At 35.4% G+C, this 24353-nt stretch overlaps 1 long non-coding RNA gene across 1 annotated transcript; it reads right to left on the bottom strand.

The window, feature by feature from the left end:
- Positions 1 to 8688: 8688 nt before the first annotated feature.
- Positions 8689 to 23666, bottom strand: LOC141566505 (uncharacterized). Its single transcript, XR_012489338.1, has 3 exons — positions 22939 to 23666; positions 19525 to 19655; positions 8689 to 9349 (listed from the first exon to the last, which is right to left on the bottom strand). It is a non-coding gene; the product is annotated as an uncharacterized LOC141566505 (long non-coding RNA).
- Positions 23667 to 24353: the final 687 nt, after the last annotated feature.

Here is a 24353-nt window from a genome sequence, read left to right as displayed (position 1 = left end):
GCGATATTCACAGGGGGAGTTCCTTGAGCGCTCACTCCCTTTCATCTCTCGCTTTCTGAAGCGCCTGTCCGAGGTGCTGCCCCACTGAGAAAGCTCAATCTGAAGTTTCCAGAGAATTTCGGGCTAGAGGCTGCCTTGACTATCTTGTCCAATTTGTGTCTGGCGCATAGTAGGCACTTAAGAAACAATTTTTTAATTAAATAATTTAGAAGGACGGAATTTGGGGAAGCAAGAACGCGCATCTTGACACTAGAATTTAGGCATATACAAAGAAACTCCATTCAATTAATTAAATTTTTTTTTCTCAATGGTATTTTATTTTTTTCTGAATGTAGATAGTTTTCAACATTCATTTGTGAAACATTTTGTGTTCTAAGTTTTTTATCCCTCCTTCCCTTCCCTTCCCTCCCCTCCCCAAGACAGCAAACAATCTGATTTAACAACATGGACATCCATTCTTTTTAAACATATTTTCATATTTGTCATGTTGTGCAAGAAAAATCAGACTGAAAGGAAAACAAACAAAAAAGGTGAAAATACTATGCTTCCATCCACATTTAGTCTCTATAGTTCCCTCTGGATGTGAATGCATTTCCATCCTAAGTCTGGAATTTATTCAATTTAATTCATTTGTATTCAGTATCTACTACATATCGGTTGGGGGAGAATCGAATGCACAAAGTACTGTATATACAAAGGCAAAAATAAAACAGTCCTTACCTCAAAAATCGAGCATCTATTAGTGAGATAGTATGTATGTAGGTAGTTATAGATAAGGAGTTTTTAGTCTGTTTTGTGTCATGGACTACATTGACAATCTAGTGAAGTGGATGGAACTCTTTTCAGAATAATGTTTTTAAATGAATAAAATGAAAGGATAGGTTTACAAAAGAAAACAATTATATTGGAATCATTATAAAATATTAAAAAGACAAATTTGTTATGTAATTCATAAACTACCTAAAAATTCACAAAACTACCTAAATATTTAAGGATCTCTTGGGGTCTTAAGGACCCTCTCTACAGAATCCAGCTTCTTAAACTATGGTAGTCAACCCCATAGGGAGTCTCCTAACTGACTCTAGGAGGTCATGAAATTACAATTTGTTATCAGTGTATATATATACATGGGGTCATGAGTGAAAAAAGTTTAAAAAGCCCTGATATGGAATAAGGTAATTTAAGAAGAAAGACACAGGAGGAAAGATCAAGAAAGACATCTTGAAAGAGCTTTGAAGGAAGATAAGAATCTGATAGTCATAGATGATGAAGTAGTTATTCTTCAGCAGACCATTTCTACAGTACAGTACAGATCTGAACAATACCTTTCAGAAAGGGCATTGATTAGTTGGAGAGTATCCAGAGGAAGGCCACCAAAACAGGGAAAGGCTTCAAGTCCAGGCCAAATGGAATTGAGCAAAGGAACTAAAAAGTTTGGTCTGGAAAAGAAAGCTATTCAAGAATGAAATAGATGGTCTTCCTTTGTTGTGTTTTTTTGCTAGTCATAAAGTCATTCAAACAGGAATAAATGACCATTCTCTTGATTATGTTGTAGTGGGATGCTTTGTTTGGATATAAATTGGACTATATGGCCACTAAGGTTTCTTACAGATTTAATTCTGTGATTTTTATACATTTCATGCACAGAGTTTAGCTTATACAAAGGCAAGGGGGAAAGAGATAAAATATTGGAAACAGCTAATAGTCCAGTTTGATTTAAGTCCAGAGAATAATGTGAAATCAGACTAGACAGGCAGAGAGATGCCAGATTGTGTATAAAATGTCAGTGAAGATTTTGAATTTTTACCATAGAAACAATAAAAATGTTTAAGAAGTGGTATGATTAGATGTATATATTAGGGAGCTGATTTAAGTAGTTATGAGGAAAAAATTGGAGAGGGAAAAGATTAAAATAATTAAGAGATTAATTAATAGTCTATAACGATTGTGCAGGAAAGATCTGATGAAGACCTGAATTAGGGGGATGGCCATGTGAGTTGAGAGAAGACCTGAATTAGGGGGATGGCCATGAGAGTTGAATAGAAGTTGTGGAAATATGAACAAGACATGGCAACCTACTGAGAGTGAGGGAGGAATGAAGTGTAATGAACCTATGATGACTACTGAATTACAAATCAAATGATTGAAAGGGGATAGTAACCTCAACAGATAAGAATTTTGGAGGATGGATAAATTTATGGGGGGGGGGATAAGTTTCATTTCAGACATCTGCCCTGCTTGGTTTCAGCTCCATAGTGTAAGATGTCATCACTTTTAAACTCACTACCATGATGCCTTGACTTTATCTCCCTCAGCCTCACCTTCTTTGTGTATGAGGGTGAAAGGAAAGAGAACTAAACTCTTCCCCAGTGCCTTCCTTTATGGAGGACTGAAACTAGACTCTCAGATCTTTCTGCTTTGCATCTGCTGCCCTACCTGGTATCAACTCATGGAAAAAGATGCTCCCATGCTGGCTGTCACTTGGTGTTCCATCTCCTTAACTCCTACCATTTTCTTCCCACTTCCTTTTGTGTGTTTTCCCTTCCTTTAGATTATAAGCTCATTGAGGGCAGGGGTTATCTTTCTTCTTATTAATTGTATCTCTAGAATTTAGCACAGTTCCTGGCATATTGTAGGTACTTAATAAATGTTTGCTGGACTAAATTGGGTATGTTTACAAAATATCCAGGTGGAAATATTCAGCAAGCAAACAGTTTATGAATTGTAGAGGGTTAGAGTTCAGAAAGGGGCTTTATGCCATATGGATATATAGACTTGGGAGTCAAATATATAGAAATAACTGACACCATGGAAACAGATGAGATCCCCAAGGGAGAGAATGTAGAAAGAAAAGAAAGGTGATGATTCAACAAAAAATAAACAACAAACAAATGAATGAATAAATGAATAAGCCTGAGAAGAAATGGTCAGAAAAGTAAGAGAAAAGAGGAGGGTGACTATCAAAAGATGTGGAAAAGTCAAAGAGAAAGATGATTGAAAAAGATCACACAATTAAAGATAAAAGATTTTTATTAACCTTTTAGACAGTGGAGTGATAAAGTCAGAAATCAGAATGCAAGGAATTTATTTTTTTTTCTTTTCTTTTTTTTATTATAGGTTTTTATTTACAAGATATATTCATGGGTAATTTTTCAGTATAGACAACTGCAAAACCTTTTGTTCCAACTTTTTCCCTCCTTCCCCCCGCCCCTCCCCCCAGATGGCAGGTTGACCAATACACGTTAAATATGGTAAAGTATAAGTTAAATACAATATATGTATACATGTCCATATAATTATTTTGCTGTACAAAAAGAATTGGACTTTGAAATAGTGTACAATTAGCCTGTGAAGGAAATAAAAAATGCAGGAGGACAAAAATAGAGGGATTGGGAATTTTATGTAGTGGTTCATTGTCATCTCCTAGAGTTCTTTCGCTGAGTGTAGCTGGTTCATTTCATTACTGCTCTTTTGGAACTGAGTTGGTTCATCTCCTTGTTGAAGATGGCCACATCCATCAGAATTGATCATCATACAGTATTGTTGTTGAAGTATATAATGATCTCCTGGTTCTGCTCATTTCACTAAGCATCAGTTCATATAAGTCTCTCCAAGCCTTTCTGAAATCATCCTGCTGGTCACTTCTTACAGAACAATAATATTCCATAATATTCATATACCACAATTTATTTGGCCATTCTCCAGTTGATGGGGAGACACTCAGTTTCTAGTGTCTGGCCACTACAAAGAGAGCTGAATGCAAGGAATTTTTAAAAATGAGGAAATAATCATCTTGATTATTGTTTTGATTCTTATCTCCCTCCATTACCCCACCCACCCAAAGCTGTATTGGGAAGTGAGAGAGCTGTTCAAATATCAGAGTGTCTCCAGGATGACATAGTCTTGCTACATACTTTGGATTTCCAGTCTGATTCTGATTCCCTTAAATGCAGAAAATACTTTTTATGTCCTTGTTTTTACTTTTTTCCCTTTCTTCCTTGTGTCCCAACTGTTCCTAAAAATTCAGTTGCTATGATTGAGTCCCTGTCCATATTCCTAATCAAAGAAAAGAAAAAAATGAAAGCTCCAGGGGAAATTAAGTTTACCAAAAGTTTACAAAGCACTATCATATATTCTATCACTTGAACCTGAGAGTAATTTTTAGAAGTGATATTATTATCCCCATTTTATAGATGAGGAAGCTGAAGCTGAGAGATGACTTGGCCACAGATAATCCTATAGCTAGTTATATGAGAAAGTCTTCAAATTTAAAAAGATTTAAAGTGTTCCTGACTATTATTAAAGTCAAGCACTCTATTATACCTCAATTCACAATTTTAAAATAAAATACTGGAAAAATACATCAATATAGTAAAAAAAATCTCTCAGCATAATTAAATTAGCTATGTACCAGAGATGCAATAAAACATTGAGGAAAGCATTTAATTTAATGAATCCTATTAAAATTAAAACCACACCAAGACACATAATTATATCACTAACTGTAGGAAAAAAGCCTTTGACAAAATACAAAATATTTATGCTTTTTAAAAAAAATTAAATTAATTTTATAATTATAACATTTTTTGACAGTACATATGCATAGGTAATTTTTTACAACATTATCCCATGTACTCCTTTCTGTTCCGAATTTTTCCCCTTCTTCCCTCCTTCCCCTCCCCTAGATGGCAGGCATTCCCATACATATTAAATATGTTATAGTATATCTTATATAGTATATAGTATATCTGCACAATAGATATATGCAGAAGCGAATTTTGTTGTTGTTGTTGTTGTTGTTGTTGTTGTTGTTGTTGCAAAGGAAGAATTGGATTCCAAGGGTAAAAATAACCTGGGGAGAAAAACAAAAAATGCAAACAGTTTATACTCATTTCCCAGTGTTCCTTCTCTGGGTATAGCTGATTCTGTCCATCATTGATCAATTGGAATTGGATTAGCTCTTCTCTATGTTGAAGATAATCCACTTCCATCAGAATACATCCTCATAGAGTATTGTTGTTGAAGTGCATAATAATCTCCTAGTTCTGCTCATTTCACTCAGCATCAGTTCATGTAAGTCTCTCCAAACCTCTCTGTATTCCTCCTGCTGGTCATTTCTTACAGAACAATAATATTCCATAACATTTATATACCATAATATACCCAACCATTCTCCAATTGATGGGCATCCATTCATTTTCCAGTTTCTAGCTACTACAAAAAAGGCTGCCACAAACATTCTTGCACATACAAGTCCCTTTCCCTTCTTTAGTATTTCTTTGGGATATAAGCCTAGTAGTAGCACTGCTGGATCAAAAAGTATGCACAGTTTGATAACTTTTTGGGCATAATTCCAGATCGCTCTCCAGAATGGCTGTATTCTTTCACAACTCCACCAATAAAGCATCAGTGTCCCAGTTTTCCCACATCCCCTCCAACACAAAATATTTCTTCTAAAAAATTTTTTCTACAAAGCATAGGCATAGAAAGACCATTTCAAAATTATTTTTAAAGTATATAAGTAAAACCAAAGTTAGCATTATATACAATGTGGAAACACTAAAGATTTTACAATGGATATAGAAGTAAAATAAGGATGTTCCCTTTCTCTAATATTAATATAGTTATAGAACTGATATCAATACAAGAGAAAAAATTAAAGGCATGATAATCATAAGCAAAGAGGAGGCAAAACTATTCTTATTTACCAATAACACAACTTGGAAGATTCTGGAGAATCAGCAAAGAAATTAATTAAAGAATGGCTTCAGTAAAGGAGCTAAGATACAAAATAAATCACACTATGTATATCATTTCTAAAATAGCAAGTAAAATTAGGGAGAAAATGATAGAAAGTTGTCAGTCAAAATTGCTACAAAAACAACAAAATTGCTAAAAAATAAAAAAATTAACTTAGCAATCTACCAAGGCATAATGAACATGAATAGATACAATTGTAAAATGTTCTTTTACAGAAGAGCATGTTACTTAAAATGCTCTTCTGAGCATTTTGACTGAGCCAATATTATTACATTGAATTGAATTTAAGTTACATTCTAATGGAATGCCAGCTTCTTCAGAGTAGGGATTGTTTCACCTTCTCTCTCTTGGTTCCCCAATGTAGCACAGTACAGATATATAAGTCCAAGAGTCATTCATGAACAGATAACCAAAGATTTTGAACAAATACATATCAAAAGAAGATATGCAAACTATTAATTACATAATTGTTCCAAATCACTAATAGAATAAATGGAAATAAAAACAATTCTGAAGTTTCCAATCACATCCAGAAAACTGGGAAAGATGACAAAAGGGATAGTCAATGTTGGAAGGATTGTAGAAAGAGAGGCACACTCAAACCCTGCAGGCAAAGCTATAAATTGGTCTAACTACACTGAAGAATTGTTTAGAATTTGCTATTTAGAATTGTGCAAATAGTACAGGACTATTTCTCATGTTCAGATCATTTAAGATGGAGGCATTCATGTGGGAGATACTTCTTGGAAAAGATATCTTGTATTTCCTTACCTTGTAGGCAGGAATAGCTTTTTTTCCCCATTGGTTAGGTAGCCAAACCAGGCTATATCTTTAAAATGACAGACAGAGACAGTTTTGCTGTCTCTTTTCAGCAGTATCCAGCAGGATGAAAATCTTGTTTCCTGAAACATAGGTGCCATGTGCTGAGCTAGATATGGGAGGAGCCACCTTCAGGCCTCTTCCTTTTAGGCTCTGTGGTCTCAAGAAACAGGCTTGAGGTTTAGGTTCATTTTATTTGTCCTTTTCAATTCTAGTTGTAAATTGGAACTCAATCTCAACTCAAGATGTATGTTGATGTCAGTCTATCAGGGAAGTCCAGAGAAACTAGGCTGCCAGGCCCTAAAACTAGAGGGATTTCAGACTCAGAACTTGGAATAATCTATATAGGAACTAAATTAAGCTGTGAGCCAAATTCCTCAGTGACTGGGGTAGGGATACCTACTGTGAAAGGAAAGATTATGTCACTCAGGTGTTGGGGAGAGTGTTTGCATGATTTTTTTTGATATACCGTTTCAATAAACATTCCTAAATCAACTAATCTCTTAAATGATTAATTAGAAATGGAGTGCATGGACTCCTAAAATTGGGGGAGGGGACACAATCAGTGGGAGTTTAAACCACTGGTAAAGACCTCAGTCCCTTTAATAGTAACAGAGAATCCTGCAAGAGAGATACAATCTAACACACCTGGTCTTTACGCAGTTGGGGAAGGAGAAGAATGGTTGTCACTATTATTATATTAAGAAAATGACTCAACTGTCCATTCTCTTTGACCCAGACTAGCAGGCATATGTTCCAAGGATGTCAAAGATTGAAAAAATTAGTCTCAAAATACAGGGTGTCCCAAAGGTCTCAGTGCAATTTTAAGCTATTAAAATTTTAAATCTTTTCATGATTTTCTGTATTCTTTCCCTTAGGTTCTCATAGCACCAGTTCTGGGAGGGGAGAATGGAGGATAGCCTCTAAGATTCCTTCCAGCTCTATGGAATATGATCCTAATACCATATTCATCATTTCTTTTGGCACAATAATATTCCTTTATATTCATGTGCCACAATTTGGTTAGCCATTCCACAGCTTATGAGCATTCATCTTTAGTACTTTGCTACTACAAAAAGTGTATTACAAATATAAGGTATTGCAAAAGTTGCAGTGCAATTTAAAACTTAAACTAGAAAACAGTAATAGCCAAAGCCAATTTCTTTGGGAATCGGTAGACTGAAGAGATATTGGAACAAGGTATGCATTAATGACACAGAGAGCCTTCTCATTTTATCTTGATATGTTCGTTTTGACCCTTGTTCTAATCAACCAATTCAGATAATCTCTTCATATTTTTAAACTGATAAGTTAATTTTTTGTTTATGTTTTTCATTTCTTATTTTTTCCAATGCCTTCTCTCTTTTTAAAGGACATGTTCATGAGAAATATGAAGTCTACAAGCCCATTTGATTTCTTTCACTTCCTGGTTCTAAATCTTATTTTCCAATTTTTACTGTCCTTGTTTGACAATGGGTTTACTTTCAAGTCTTTAGTCATTTGGCTGAGAATATTGACAATTAAATAACGTTAGCTATCTAAACACTATGGTCTTCTGTCCTCTTGTCATCTAAGCTTCCTTTGGCATACTGCTCTAAGAATAGAAACAAGAATAGTACATTCTGATAAGCATTATCAGAGTTTATCTGATCAAAGTTATCATTGTTTGCTTCTCTGACTCTGATGCAGGCTAGATATAGAAAGGATGTGGATAAAAAAGGCAAATAGAAGCACCATGAGACATGAACTTGATCGATATACACATGAATATCATAACATTACCAATCTAAGAGCTAAGATAAAAATTTATAAGTGCCAACACATTATGCTTCCCAGACTAACCCAGTCTGTTCTCTGCATACATACACCTTTCTATTCTGAGCAAATTATCTAAGTTTTATCTAGACTATATAACCAAACAACTGTGGATTTCTGCACCATCTAACCACATATATACCAGCCATCTTGCAGCTATAACAAAGGATTCACATGGTTTTAATACTTTTAACTATCTGGGTTCCAATTTTGGAAATTTGGGGTAATCACAAATTTGCAAATGTGCTCAAATAAACTGTCTTTTCTAACATGAAACCAAGCAGAAGCCACAAATTAAATAACAAGGCATTTATTTAGAACAGAATAGCAAAGTACACATCAAGGAAAAACCAAGTAAAACGATTCTCCATTTCCTCCCATCCAATAGTGTCAAAAATTGAGATTCTTCTTAGACAATTCAGATTTATAAAGTTGCATCATTATTGGAAGACTTCTCATAGCTCAGTCTCCTGACTGTGCTCCTTGACTTCTCTGTAATTTCATTCTGCTTTCATGGTTGCTGTTCATCTCTGAAGCTGACATTTTCTAGTGTCATTTTATTGATACAGAAACAGATTCAGTGAAATTCAGTGACTTGCCCAGGATCTCTTGGGCAATAAGTATCACAGCCAGAATTTAAACTGAGATTTTACCACAATTCCAGGATTCATATCATTGACACATATCAAAATGCTCCTTTTCTCTGTATCTATTATATACAAACTACTCAGGGAGATAGGAAGATCAACAAGGTATAGTCTTTATTCCCAGGGTTTTACAATTCAGTAAAGGGAACTTGTGTGTCTTAAAAAGTAGAGAAAAAATAGCTTAAATTTGAAATTTTGTTCTACATTGGACGCTTAGCCAAAAAGTATCTCAAAACCAAATGAGCTTTTTTAAACACAAATAAGACAAAATGAGCCACTGTATCTCTGACATCTTCTAGTTGAAGGCCCTGTAAAAAAAAAGACAAGAGCATTGAGTTAGAAATTCAATATAATAATAAATAATAATCTTATTTGTTACAATAATAAGTTTCTTCAGTTATGATTAATAAATTTCTTCAAAAACCCAAATTTATTGTGATTTTCAAGCTAGTTTCTATTTGAAAATCACTTGGAAATTTGGAAACTTTACTCTTCTTTTTCTCCTTAAAAAGATTTCCATTTTGACAATGAACATATTAATTCAAGGTACTAAACATACTCAAGAAAAATGCCCCAAATGTCCAAAAATTGGTAAAAATAAAATTTCACATTAAATAATCTCAGCATTGTTATCTATACTGATTTCAAGGATGTGTTTAGATTTTGTGGAAATAAAGTGAGGTCCTATTTACACTATAAATTTTAAGGAGATAATAGAATCAATTATAAGAAAAGCTAAAGAAAAAATATTTAATGAAAAATGAATAGTAGTGGTGGTGGCATGTCTGATCTATGCCTGAATTGTGTACACTGTTTCCCCAAGTTAACAAATTATGCTCAGAGTTTCATTTGCTTCTACTTAAAATTAGGAAAGGAACCTGAATACAAAGATAAAGTGGGACCTTTGCCCTAAGGGAATTTCCACTTAGTTGGGAAGATATATTATATACACTCTGAAGGAAAAAGCAGAAATGATAAGTGGTAAATGAGTATTACAGAACATTTATTCATTAAGCATCTAGAATATAGGCATACAAATTATAGGATATGAATATAGAAGATTGATAATAATAATAGTATAGCTACCATGTATATAACACTCCAAGGTTAAAAAGCCATTTATATAAATACATGTTTAAATACATATATATATATATATATATATATATATATATATATATATATATATATATATTTATATGTTATCTCATGTACTCTGCTTTCAAGGAATATATATAGGAATGTATTATTATAATAGGAATGTATTATCTAATGGAGAGAGGTATATCATTTGTAACAACTTTGATACAATTGAGAGTGAGATGAATACAAAGGACAGATCTAGACAAATGCTTTGAGAAATTAGAAGAGGGAGAAATCATTTTGAGGGAAGGCAACGTGTTATAATGGATAGAGCAATGGACATAGAATTAAGTGGGACCAGCTTTAAAATCTTCCTTCAAACACTAGCTATGTGATCCTGGGCTTAATCTGTTGGTGCTTTAGGTTCCCCATCTGTAAAATACAGAAATGGGAGAAGGGCAGAGACTTCAAGAACTTTAATTTGTCTTCCAGTTCTAAATCTATGATCTTATGATCCTGATGATTAGTAGAAGAGGCACTTGAATCAGACCTTTAAAGAAGGGAGGGACTTCAAGAAAAAATATCGGGAAGTCATTTCAGGGAAAGAGAAATTATATAGTAAAGACTTGGTTATCAGAGAGGACAGGATAAGAATACAAGAATACAATTATATTTGTTTGCTTTGGGGGTGGAGCAAAGTTAGGAGGGCTGGAAAAAGTAATTGTAATAGCAAGAGAAGTAGAGCCCAGATAGGATTAGCAGGAAGTATTGCATGCTCTCCTCCCCCAGACTGGCCTAGAAAATAATCCTTCCCCTAAACAGACCTAGAAAATTCACTAGACCAAATCCAAAAAAGTCACCGTGAGTTATTTTCCAGCCTAAGTCAGCATAAAGGGAAGTTTATGGACACTAGATATGGGGTCTGGCCAGGGGCATAACCACAGTAACTACTACAGCACAGAGAGAGATTGTGCATTAGGACAAGAGGGCACTGCAATGGCAACAAATGTTTTGTTGCCTACTATTAGATCCCAGGTCACAAATCCAAGGCTAACTGAGGCTAATTCCTACTAAGGAAGCGTTTTGGGGCAAAAGAGATTATAAGCTCCAGGTAGTACACTTAGTGAGGAGCATGTTCAGAAGCAATTAGTAATAGTATCCTTCAGATGCCAGGACTAAAGTGGGATATCACTTCCAACTTCTGGCTCAATCTGTAGCCTACAGAGGAATTAAACAGGGACCAAAGGAAAACTTACTGTTTTGATATCAGCAGAGCTTCCCAACTAGTCAATAGAAGCTAAATTCAGCAGCAGTCTGGTGGTGTTCACTCACAGACTCAGATCAGGAACTTGGTTGGGACAGGACTTTTGTCCTGGATGAGATTACTTTGGAACTACTGAAAGTTTGCAGGTATCCAACCTAAGCTGTCCTTATGATCTATAATAATACAATACTCAGTACTAGAGAGCAGCAACAAGACTAACCTAGGCTTTCCCTTCAGAAGTGCACAGAGCCTGGCCCTCATGTGAAGTCAGAGAGTAGGCTAGGAAAATGAACAACAAAAAATCTACCATAAAATGCTATTGTAGTGACAGCAATAAATCCCAAAAGAAGAGGATTCCAAAACATCTTCAAGCAAAGCCTCAAAACAAATAACCAAATAACCCACAAATGAAACAAATTAAATTAGAACTAGAAGAGATGAAGGAAGAGAGGTGGCTTTTAAGTTTTTACAAATGAAATGACAGTCAAAGAAAAAAATTAGAAAATGAGAACTATGGAAGAAAGAATCAGAAAAGGAATTAACAACTTTGCACTACAGCTACACAACCTGAAAATTAGAAATGTGCCAAATAGAGGTCAATGACTTCATAATACAAGAAATATTAAGACAAATTCAAAAGATGAAAAAAAATTGAAGTAAATGGAAAGCAGATTGAGGAGAATAAAATTTAAAAATCATTACATTACCTGAATGTCAAAACCAAAACTAGAGGTTAGACATATTTCAAGAAATCTTAAAAGACAGTTACTCGTATCTCCTAAAACAAATGGGCAAAATAGAAATAGAAAAGATTCACAACTCTTTCTGATATTCCAAAATGAAAACTTCCAGGAATATTATAGCCAAAATCAAGAGCTTCTAGTTCAAAGAAAAAAAATATAACAAGGAGCAAAAAAGAAAGACTCCAAGTACCATAGAACGATAATAAATTTGTAATGGACCAACCTTCTACCCTCAGACTTTTTTAAGGGAGTTGATGAAGAACTGAATTTTACCTTTCCTGAATTTTCACTTTTTTTCTTTGTTCAACAGAGATATAATTGTTTTTGTTTTTCAAAAGATTAGGCAACTAAGAGAACAAAACAAAATGAAAGCATAAAAAGACTAAATTTATGAAGCACAGATACCGTCTCCCAAAGTAATTCTGATCTAGTAACAGGTTGGTTTGACTGGCTTAGTTCAAAGGGGATCTGCTTCATTCCCATTCCTTGTCACACTACCTCAAAGCCAAAATTCTTCATCTCTTAATCTAGATTAGTTTCTAAGCTTTGATCATTTGATCAAATGATATTTATAGACTCTGGTGTGATGCTTTTGTGTCTCCTATTTTCTTTCAAGTAAAATAAAGACTATCCTATATTTAAAGAAGTTTGAATACTTCGTGTTAGTCTAGCACCTATTTACATTTTCCTGGGAAATGAGTCAGAGAATGATTTAGGGGAAACCCCTACACTCCATACTGAACCCAGTCCATGCAAACCCAAAGTTAAGGTTCTGAGACACAGTTTATGACATGGCTTCAAGTTATCTGTCCAGCCTCACCTCACATCTCTCTTCTTCATGTACTTTTATTTTGCAGTCATACAGGGCCATTCCTTGACCATTGTTCTCCCCCAAACTAAAATTGACTGTTCACCCTCTAAATTAAACACAAAAAACTCTTGAAATCTTTCCATTTAGGTCCAAATTCAGACACCACTTTTTTCCAAAAAGCCTTCTCTGACTTACCCTCCTCTGAAACTGATCTCCATATATCTTACAGAAAGTTGCCCAAACTTTTTTGTTTTGTTTCTGTGAGGCAATTTGGGTTAAGTGACTTGCCGTCATTAATAAACATTATGTGTCTGAGGTTGGATTTGAATTCAGATCCTTCTGACTTCAGAGCTGTTACTCTATCCATTACACTATTTAGGTGTGCCCCAAATTTCTTTATATTATACTAGTGATAATTACCTTTGTGATTTGTATATGAATCTTCATGCTCATTAGACTGTAAGCTAAGGACAAAGCTAATTCTATCTACTTTCAGAGCCTGGTACAATGCTTAAGAGTATTTCCAGCTTAATATGTGCTCTATTGAACTGCATAACACCATTGCCATTTTGCCATACAAAAAGTATTTCTATATACATGAATGATACAGATAATTCTGACCAACAAAGAAATTCCATTTTTCCCTAAGATAGGTAACATTGTAGATGGAGTGCTAGACTTAGAATTGGGAAAACTGAATTTGAATCCTGCCTCAGATACCTTACTAGCTGTGTGATCTGGCTTGTTGTTCAACTTTTTCCTCAGTTTCCTCATCTGTTAAATCAAGATAATTATAGCATACATCTCATTGGCCTGTTGTGAGAATTAAAGGAGATAAATGACATTATAAAATACTTTGTAAACTTTAAAAAGCACTATATAAATGGTATTTACAAAAGAAAAAAGGGAACCCACGCTAGTCACAGAATTGACTATTTACAATGCATTTAACAAAGTGTCTTTCAAATAGCAAAAGCTCAAGACATTTCTGTTGTGTAGAATTTAGGGCACACCAGCACATGTATAGTCCCTCAAAACATCTATCCTAGATTCAAGAGATTTTGTGCATCATAGCTCAAGAAACCATATCCTAATAAACCCCATCAGTCTGTTTACTTGTATTGGCCAATCTAGAAGATACAGTTAAAAATAAAAGATATTTCATCAAATAGAAAAATAAATAGTTATAAGGGAAGATCTATATATACATACATACCTCCAAATATATTATAAATGAGGTTTTTTTTGTTTTGTTTTGTTTTGTTTTTGCTGAGGCTATTGGAGTTAAGTGACTTGCCCAGGGTCACACATCTAGGAAGTGTTAAGTATCTAAGGTTAGATTTGAACTCAAGTCCTCCTGACTTAAGCTGGTGCTCTATCCACTGTGCCACCTTGCTGCCCCAGATATACTTTTAAAGTTATTCATAGAAAGAATACATGTGATTCGGGAACTCATTGTAGATACTAGATACTCATGGAGGACACAAGCAAAAAGATATATATGTCAGAAACCTATATGACCAGGATAAATATGTGTAAGGTCCACATAAAGGAAAAACATGCATATACAGAGGGAAAAACGGGGTCAGGATGTACATATAGCAGAGGCAATTCACAACTCAAATATTACTGTTGACATCCTCTTATGACATCTATAGACTTGCATAGAGTATGAGTTGGATATTCACTACATATACCTCTGATAATGTTGAGGGCGGTAGCCCCTTGGTATTCCTTGTTTGATCTCCAACTTCCTTTGGGACTTGGACCTTTGATACAAGATCTGGTCAAACTAGTCTGGGCTTGTACCCAGTCCCCCCACAGGATCGGAGCTGGCTAGGATAAAGCCCATCAAAAATCTGGCCTTCTAGGAATTAACCTGAGCTCCGCCCATTACTTCTTCAAGCAGATAAAAAGAGCAAAGCTAGAACCATCTTTGGTTCAGAGATTTGAAAGATGCCAGCCAAGATGCTTGCATCAGAGATTCTCTGTCCCCGCCGCTTTCAGCGTATATCTTCCTCTATCTAATGCCTTTTACTAACCAGACCTTAACCTTGCTTCCAAACCCTGCAATAAACATATTTTTACCCATCTAGGTTTTCGGGCCTATAAATTCATTTACAGGGGACTCTCGCCACCACCAGACCTGATTTAACTTTGTATCCTTGCACCGAATCCTAAGGGGGTTGCAGGGGAGCTCCATGTGACTCCCTGTACCCCGAATCCTGCCACTAGCCCTCACTTAATCCTATTGAGGTATATACCTCATTATTAGGTATTTATCTCATGATTTGGTTCCCTTTTACCTCATCCATAACATTGAATTACTGTCTTTTAGGTGTCACTTTTCCATACTCTATTAAATATTATTTTGCCATATTGTTGTACTTCTCTTATGGTCTCCAAGCTGGTCTCTGCTATCATCTATTGAGCTTCAGATCTTCAGGGCCATCTGCTAGACTTCTCTCATTCATTAAAATATAATGTCTAGAAAACTCTCAAACAAGGACAGGCAATCAATGAAAAGCAAAAGAATATTCCTAGGCTAAAACTGTCTATTCTCTCATTTGCTGAGCACTGATAAAAGTCTATGGTACCAGAAAATTAATTGATTTAGAATTAAAAATGTTCTTGTAATTCATGTTCAAAACCTGATTATAAACCTGTGTCTACAAAATATTTTGAGGACTCTGCTGCCTAAAATCTCACAAGATTTGTATGGAGGCCAGAGCAATTAAAGTAACTTCATTTCTAAGATCTTTTTAGATTGCTTTGCAAAGGAAGCTATGACCCAAAACTACAACAACAATAACAACCAGAGATAAAGATCTGTGTTCCATTCCTTCTTTGATTACAAATACCTACCACTAAAACATTAATCTACTTCTTTTGTTTTTAAGCCTCTAGCCAGTGCAAAAATGCTCTGAGTGAATAAATGAATGAATGATTTTTATTGAATGAGGGACCTGAGAAGGTAGCAAATTCTTTCTTGTGAAGAATAGAAAATAGTCATAAAGAAGGCTTTCTTTTTCTTAAAGTCACAGAAAAAGAAAATAAAAACTCTTCAGCTTGGCAGTTTAAGGTTCTCCATGCTGTGGCTATAACCTACAACCTATCTTTCCCCAACTTTATCTTACACTACTCTCTTCAGTTTCAACAAAACTGGACTAATAGCTATTTCCTGAATTAGGAATGTCACCTCCTAAATTTACATAAGCCACCTCTACCATGTTCATCTGTCACTTCTCACTTCTTCTTCTTAAAATTTTTATCTTCCATGGAAGAGTGACAGAAGAGAGAGCATATTGGGGGAGGAGATTGTCAGAAGCAAAACACTTTTGAGGAAGGACAGTCAGTGTGAAAGGAGAGAGAGAAAAGAATACACTTAGCAATAGTAATTGTGAAAAGAATTTTGAAGCAAAGTTTCTCTGATGAAGGCTTTATTTCTCAAATGTAAGAAAAATCTAGTCAAATTTATATAAAAAAAAATAAGAGCCATTCCTCAATTAATAAATGATCAAAAGATATGAACTATACCCAAAGGGACTATAAAATCATGCTTATCCTTTGACTTAACAATACCACTACTAGGCATGAATCCCAAAAGAATTTTTTTTTAAAAAAAGGAAAAGGGCCTATATGTACAAAAATCTTTATAGCAGCTCTTTTCTCAGGGCAAAGAATTGGAAATTGAAGGAATGCCCATCAATTGGGGAATGAATAAAATATGGTATGTAATTATAAATGGACTATTTATTATTGTTCCATAAGAAATGATGAACAGGATACTCTCAGAAAAACCTGAAAAGTCTTCCATGAACTTGATGAGATACCTAAATGAAATTAGGATTTAATTGAAGTTTAGTGGCAGGTTCGGGGTACAAGGAGTCAAATAGAGCTCCCCTGCAACCCTTTGGATTCGGCGCAAGGATAGGGAGTTAAATGAGGTCTAGTGGCAGTGCAAGAGGAATTTACAGACCTGAAAACCTAGATTGATAAAAGAGGTTTATTATGGGGATTGGAAGTAAAGTTAAAGTCTAGTTAGTAAAGTTGAAGGTAGAGCTAAGAAGGCACCAGAAAATGTTCCAGTGGGCAGAGATCCTTGGCATGCCAAATGTAAGGCTGCCATGTTTGGGATCTCTGCAAGGAGAGGGCTCCAATCTGGCTCTTTTATAATACGGGGTTTTGGCTACAAGCTGAAGGGGGCTCATGAGTGGTGTCCCAGATTGGCTCCTGCCTGAGTTTTAGCCAGAGTTAGAATTTGAATTGAATTCAATGGGTTTTAGGACTGAGCCAGCCCCACCCAGATAAAAAGATGAAACTGTTTGTGCTTGGGATGGAGTCCCTCTCACTGAGGCAGAGTCAAAGGAGGTTTTCTCCTTTAAGGATTTTTTAGAGTTTATGTATGTATGTATGTATGTATGTATGTATGTATCTGTATCTGCAGTATTCCCCTAGTAGAATATAAGCTTCTAGGGAGCAAAAACTAACATTTTTTGTTCATGTATCCTTGATGTCTTCCACATAAAGGGCACTTAAATTATTTATTGAGGAATAAAACAAGTGAATAAAAAGCTTGATGGGGAAAGCACTGGATTTAGAATCAGAAGACCTAGATTCAAATTCCAGTTCTGATATTGTAACTTTAAGCAAGTCATTCCTCTTGAGCTTCAATATTTTTATTTATAAAATGAGGAGGCTAGAATAAATTATCTCAAAATTATCTTGCAGTTATATATCTATGATTCTAAGGTCTTCTGTTCTAAGGAATTCATGTAACAGTATAAAACTCTAGCAAAATTAAGAAGTACCCTACAGCAAAAGTTCACAGATTTTTTTTGGATTAAGATTTGCATGATCTTCTAAGTAGAAGAAAAACATTCCATTGTATATAGGTATTTAATTTTTTTTTTATAATTTTGCTCTGGAATATGTATGCACTACATACAAGTCATAATCTAGACAAAGCCAGTTTGCAGGTAAAAGAGAGAATAGAACATGGGTACCTCTCATTTACCAGCTCAAGCAAGCTATCAGTACGAATAATGAATGGACCATGACAAGCAAAGTTGTTTAGATTGGTTCCAGCTTAATATATTATAAAGATCATGGCAGAAATGTCTACCTTTACAGTTCTGCCTACATTGATCAGAATGTTGGTCTTCTACAAAATCTAAAGAGTACTAATTTACTATAACCAAGCATGCAATGGAAAGAAATATATGTAATTCCATAAAAAATTTGAGGAACTATGTAAAAGACTCATATAGATATATTGGAAGTAGTCTAGCCTGCAAAAAGATGCTAGACAGGTCACATTGCAAGGATGAGCAAAAATAGATGAAGTGCCCAACTATCAGAGTAGATACCACAGGACTAAATATGGCCAAGCTAGAGGCCAAACTTGATGGTGAGTAACATTTGAGTGAAAATGGAAGAAGTAAGCACAAGATCTTCAATTTTGGTATTCCAAGATCTGGACATAGATTAAAATGAGCAACAACAACTTTAATATTAATATAGGATTCCTAAATTTCTTATGGTTACCTTTTAACAAAGAATTCTATTTTAGACAGTGCTCAACACCTAATAAATGCTTGTTGATTAATTTTTGGAAGCCAGTTATTAGAACAATAATAAGGCATAAGGTCAGGTGTCACCAACTTACCTGAATTGTGGGTATATAGGCTTTAGAAAACTAGATTTGCTAAACCATGCCATAAAAGGAAGCAGGTGTCACTTGATAAATTGTTCTATATTGTATATGGCAAGGAAAATATAATGCCACCAATTTAAAAAATAGGGAAAAAAAAGACATTCCTGAGTTGAACAGTGATAGATAAGTGATGATATCATTTCCCTCCATCCCCCCACAATGAGGCAGTTTAGAGAAGGAAGAAATATCATCTATGAATTAATTCATCAACCTAAGGCATCAAATAAAAACAACTTAAAAGTTATCCACAAAGCCATAGCAGGTTATTAACAGAAACCAGATACTTTAGAGGTTATGTCTCTTATCTTTTGCACATCATTTACAGAAGACAAAACAGCTAGGAAACATAGTGAAACAAATGTGTTGACTCTAAAGTCAGAAAGTCTCTAGTTCAAATCTAGCATGATTTGTGTGACCTGAACAAATCATTTAAACCTTTTTTTTTTTTCCTGCATCAATGTCCTCATTTGTAGAAATGAGGGTAATAATAACCCCTACCTCTGAGGGTTGTTGTGAGGATAATATTTTTGACTTTGTTAGCTATTATTAGTAAAATGACCAAGGCTTTCTTCACAAAATATAGCCCTTGATATCCCTGTCAGATAGATTACTGGTTTGATGAAGCTTAGGTCTGTCTCAAAGTAATAATTTATGTGTTTGCAGGTGATAGCTATGTAAAATGGTTTTCCTTCCATGAGACTTTTATTACAACAAAGCACTTTTTGTAAAATTTCTAAAAAATTCAGCAAAGCAGTTTTTCTAAGTAGTTCCTGGAAATCACACCAATTTTTTGTGGCATTTTCTCTTCATCTAATTTCCCTATCTACTTGGTAGCACTATTAGGGATGGTATGTATGGTATCTCACCTCTTGAACTATTCTATTATTGATTCCATCTCCAGTGAGTCTCAGCTGCAAACCCAATCTCCGTAACATTTCCTTTTCATCGTAGGTACAGCTACTGTTGTTGTCTCTCAGCTGACAAAGAGTATAATCACCTGTATGGGTAGATTGTAACCTGTATGTTAAGTTTTAAACTTATATTGACTGAAATTTGGGACATGCTTTTAATGTCTAGAAAATCATCTAACTGTTTATAGTAACAATGAAACAGTTTTGAAGAACATGAAGGATGGATCCTCATCACTATCCCAATAATCCACCAAAAGCATTTATAGTAAAACCTTGATTAACTGGAATGCTGAGGTAATTGAATTTTTAGGTAATTTAATTCTTTGGTATTTGACTTTTTGTTTAAACATTAATAATTTACTGGGCCTTGATGTTTCTACTTCTGTTGAAAATATTTCTAATATCAATTTAATAATAGTTTTTGTTACCTTAGTAGGTATAGTATAAAGACTGAGCTTATAATTTCATTAGAATAGGGAACTCCCATGTGAAGGAATTCTCTTTACCAAAGCAAATCAGCATCTTTACAACTGATTGTTGTAAATCAGTCTTGGAGAGTTACCTGGGCTACTAGGAAGTTAGGTGACTTATCCACAGTCACACAACCAGTAGATGTCAAGATATATCTATCTATATCTATATCTATATCTATATCTATATCTATATCTATATCTATATCTATATCTATATCTATATCTATATCTATATCTATATCTATATCTATATCTATATCTATACATATATCTATACTTGAATTTGGGTCTTGCTGGCTTTGAGACTAACCCTGTATCTATTATGCCATGCCATAGTATACTACAGATAATTTAAAATTCCATATGCCTCAAAAGTCATCATGACTTCAAATCATAATTACACAAGATATACATATTTTGTAATTGGCCCAATTACACATTGGACTGAATATGAACATACTTTGAAATTATTTTCAAAATTATATATTTTTGTCATTTACCTATTTCTGATAACAAATGAGTTCAGAAGAAAAAAGTTATGTTCAAAGATTACAATTAATCAAGATGTTTCAATATTAATTATATAATTAAATATGGAGTTTTCCTAGATTAGGCATGGTATAATGGGAATTAGCAATCTCTTTCCTATAGGAAATTAAAATTAGAGATAGATGTATTGTCTTATTATAGGTTATAGATAGCATAAAAACCCTAAAACAAAAATCAATTGTGGCCATTAAATCATCATATTCATTCTAAGTGTGTGTATATATATATATATATATGCAATATCTACTTGTGAAATCAGTTCTTTATTCATAACAGCAACAAAAATATTTTCCCTACACTAGGGATTGACATTTTTCATCATTATCCCTAAAATGACATGAAGACCTGCATTTATTGTTACTTATATATACTATTTATGCATGTCTTAATATATATATATATATATACATATATATATTATACTATAATATAGTATTAAGATGTAAACATTTCAAATGATGCCAGTAAGGTTTCACAGCAAGCTCATCTGTATTGTTTTATACATTTAGTTATTTTATACAATTTAATCCAATAAAACAGTGAAATTATTATTTCCAGAAGACTTTATCAAAAAGCACATTGTGGGAACTGGAAAGAGGGACTCAAAAAACTTTAGTTTTCTCCCATTAGTGCATAATCACAATGTATAATTAGGTTGTCTAATTGTCTTTTGGAAAGGCAACTAGAACCTGGCCTTAAGGGGATAACATGGGATCAGAAGAAAATGAGGTTACAAAAGTATAAAAGCATCAAATCAAATGAGATAACATATTACATGCTTTTCAAAGCTTAAAGTACTACATAAATGCTATATAGCTAATATGAGAGCAGTGAAAATTGGTCATGGGAATTTCCAAACAGCCAAAGACTAAAGAAAAAAGACCCAAATGGAAACTCTGATTTGCATAGTTGAAGGGGTGGGGAGAAAAGGGGTCCACCCATGATTCATTTCTCTAATACCCACTAATGAATCAATTAATAGGATGATTCATTTCAAAAGTTAAGATTCCTTCATTTATTCTATTTAAAATAAAAACCTATAAGCTGCTAGGGAGCCAATCACCAACACCAAGTTAACTGAGTTTTATGCTTTACTATTTTTAAAAAAAACAGCCTTTGATTCCAAAGTGTGAAGGATGTAGAAGACCCTTTCCTAAAATGACTACTCAGAGATCACTCAAAATAGAAAGCAGAAAGGCTGTTTATTATACCTCTGGTGGATGAGCCCTTTTATCCCGAGATAAGGGAAAGAGAAAGCTCCTGGTAGGAGGGCTAAAGAAGTAGTAAAGATACACAGCTTTTATACAAGAGATAACAGTATAAGTAAGAGAGCATTGAGAAGGGGAGGGGGAGGCATCTAATTGGTTGTTGCTGTTCCGGAGAGATTGGAATGGAAGGTTTCTGTTTCCCCAAAATCACCTGATTTCTAGGAATCATTTTTTTTTTCTAATTTTTTTTTATTATTTTTTTTCCCCCTGAGGCTGGGGTTAAGTGACTTGCCCAGGGTCACACAGCCAGGAAGTGGTAAATCTGAGACTACATTTGAACTCAGGTCCTCCTGACTCACAAGGCTGGTGCACTATCCACTGAGCCACCTAGCTGCTCCGGATTTCTAGGAATCAGAAAATCAGACCTTCAGGCTTCAGATATAGCTGGCCAAGGGTCAAGTAAATATGGGCCTGCACATAATCAAGCAGAGAGTGGTCAAGCTAATAAGACTAAATATCGATAAATGTCAAATATTGATAAATGTCTTCAGCTCAGGTTAAGTAAATATGTTTATAGCTGGCCAAGACTCATGTAAATATGGGCCTGTGCGTATTATACAGGTCATAGGGAAACACAGAAATAATGAAAAGAAAATACAGAAAAAGAATTCACACATTCCTGTAAGTCCTTCACCTTATCTCTCTATTCCACACATAAGGATTCAAAGAGGAAAGGGAAGCACATGTACAAAAAAATGTTTATAATAGATCTTTTGGAAGTGGTAAAGAACTAGAAAGGGGGGCCCAATAGTAGCTAAATAAATTATGGTATTATTGGAGTCATTATATGAGAACCAGGAGAATAACTTATACAATAACAGAATAGTAAAGAAAAACAAGGAAACTGATTAATACAGTAAGTGATTCACCAGTATTTGGAGACTGATGATGAAACAGGCTACCTTCTTAGAGAGGTTGGATTCACAAGAAATAAAAGATGATTTTTGGACAAGCCAATTTGTTTTGCTTAACTATGTATTATTTGTTATGTTTATTTTTTTCCTTTTTTTTCCAGTGGAGATGTGGGAAAGAGAAAAAATGTTAATTGAAAAAAAATTTTAAAGCGGACTTTGGTTTACCTTTTATGGATGGTTTTAGATTAAAAATAAAGCAGATCCACTAGTCCCACCCACACGTTTTAGAGCAGGTATTGCCCTTTTGTTCGTCTGTGGCAAAAAAAGATGCACTTCAGAAGTGCAGAAACGGTTTTTGCTTTTTCTTCGTATTTTAGTGCTCAGCACAGCACCTGGCCCTTGGAAAGCACGGAATAAGTATACTGATTGAATGATATTAAAGAGCACCCTTCCCACGGCGGGCCCTGGTTTGTGAATTTTAATTAGACATTCTTGTCTTTTTCATTTCCTGCCCTGTTTATGTGGTTTTGGATCCTCTGGATGGACATTGGGATGACCATTGGATCATCAGGAAAGGAAGTATTAATCATTTTCAAAGAGGGGGCTCCTGACAGCAAGCGGCTTATTTCCCTTCTCTTCAGGGATGGAGAACACTTAAGATACCCGGAGACCCAGGCCTTCCTAAGGTAGAAGTTTGAGGACGAAGTTACCCACATAGACAAAGGCCGCAGGAACTGCTAAGGGCCTTAAGAAATCAAGCGGGCTTCCCCGGGGGCTTTACTTTGAGCCAAAGGGAGCAGGAGGTGGAGGTGGAGGGGAAAATCGGTTTTTGTTTTTTGTGGCCAGTGCGGTTTACAATTTTTATGGGGACCTTTTTGCACCTCAGCGCCCTCTCCACAGCCATCTAAGTAGCCGAGGAGAAGTGAGAGGAGAGAGAACTCTCAAACCCCCGAGGCGGCGGTTAAGCCGTTATGGGTCACATGGTCCAAGAGCGACCAATAGGGAGAGTGAGAAGTGCGCGCTTCCCGTCGGCTCTATAGAGGAACAAAGTACTAGGGAGAGTCTGAGCGGCTGCGCACTAAAGTTGTCTGGAGGCGAGGCTTGTAGGGGGGGAGGGGAAAGGGAAGATGGGGTTGCAGGGTTGGGCGGGGGTCTGAGGTGACGCATGCGCATCCCCGCCTCCCACCCTTCCCTCACCTCCTCCGCCCCGTGGTGGAGGTTAGAGGAAACTAGAAGGCGGGGAAAGGCTACAAAAAAGGCGGGGAGGAAAGCGGGAAAAGGAGTGAATAGGCGGGAAACGGATAAAGGGAAAGGTGGCGCCAGAGTACGAGATTCTGCACCATTTCCTTTTCTTTTCTCTCCCGGAGTCCATGGACTGCAGCAGAACGTAACCCCTCAGCCTGGAGAGTTTTCCGCAGCTCCTGCCCCCGCTGAGGGCCTTAAGGCCGCTTGCACCCCCACTTTATGCTCCGTCCTAGGCAGAAACAGGGAGTAATCTCTCTGTACGTGCATTATGGGCCGTCATCAAAAACAGCAACAATAACTGGGGGGGTGGGGGGAGGGTTTCATATCGCTCCTAACTGCGGCTTACTGGTGTGAGTGATCAGTCACTGACAGCGTTATCCGTACGTGGCGGTACG

Source organism: Sminthopsis crassicaudata, chromosome 4 (assembly GCF_048593235.1).
Source record: "Sminthopsis crassicaudata isolate SCR6 chromosome 4, ASM4859323v1, whole genome shotgun sequence".
Taxonomy (NCBI): Eukaryota; Metazoa; Chordata; class Mammalia; order Dasyuromorphia; family Dasyuridae; genus Sminthopsis; species Sminthopsis crassicaudata.
Note: the sequence above shows the minus strand (reverse complement) of the source record. Positions and strands in the feature narration are given on the sequence as shown.